Source organism: Aotus nancymaae, unplaced genomic scaffold (genome assembly GCF_030222135.1).
Source record: "Aotus nancymaae isolate 86718 unplaced genomic scaffold, 86718_ANA_hifiasm-v0.15.2.pri h1tg000029l, whole genome shotgun sequence".
Taxonomy (NCBI): Eukaryota; Metazoa; Chordata; class Mammalia; order Primates; family Aotidae; genus Aotus; species Aotus nancymaae.
The window spans coordinates 31,670,120-31,670,977 of NW_026988442.1; the positions used below are offsets into that span (position 1 = coordinate 31,670,120).

The 858-nt window shown below is 41.8% G+C and overlaps 1 non-coding gene across 1 annotated transcript; it reads right to left on the minus strand.

Moving 5' to 3' along the window:
* Window positions 1-521: 521 nt before the first annotated feature.
* On the minus strand, window positions 522-628 carry LOC135277044 (U6 spliceosomal RNA). The gene has a single exon (XR_010344656.1). It is a non-coding gene; the product is annotated as a U6 spliceosomal RNA (small nuclear RNA).
* Window positions 629-858: the final 230 nt, after the last annotated feature.

Sequence of the window (858 nt, forward strand, 5' to 3'; positions counted from 1 at the left end):
AGCCTCATAATGTCATTTAACCTTAACTGTCTTCTTAAAGGCTCTGTCTCCAAATACTGTCATACTGGTGGTGAGGGTTTAAACACATGCATTTTGGTGGGGACACTAGTCAGTCCACAGCTGTTTCTCAAGATACTCAATCTCTGCCTCAGAGTCTATTTCTCAGGAACCCAAACTGCCGTGAGCTGCCTGTGCCTCCTCATCTGGCTCCATCTCCTCAGATTGCTTTATGGAAGAAATGGTATGAATAAAAGGGATAATTTAAAAAAACAAACTGTTATTAAAAAATAATTTTAGATTTACGGAAAAGTTGCAAAAATGGTACAGAGTTTCTATAACCGTCCCTCAGTTCCTGTAATGCTTTCATCTCTCATTAACAGGATACCTCTTGGGACATGTGATATTCATGTGACAGCACTGGGATGTTAGCCTTGATTTCTTGGTTGAGGTGGTATTTGGCAGGTTTCTCCACTGGAACATTTCTGTTTTTCCCTTTTCAATCTTTTTCTTTCTTTCTTTTTTTAAATATGGAATGCTTCACAAATTTGCGTGTCATCCTTGTGCAGGGGTCATGCTAATCTTCTCTGTACTGTTCCAATTTTAGTATATGTGCTGCCGAAGTGAGCAATTTTCCCTTCTCATACTCTGCTTGTTGGATGTAGACAAACATCTTTTACTTAATGTGCTTGTCTTCTCTCTGGACATTGGATCTCTGCTAACACTGTCTGGCCCCTGTGCCTCTGCAAGGCAGGTGTCCAGATGCTGGTTCTCTTGGAGCATCTGATCCAGCAACTGTGGGTGACAAGAAGGACTGGCTCTGGTTCAACCCATTTAGCTCCTGCCCCTGGAGGAAAATGA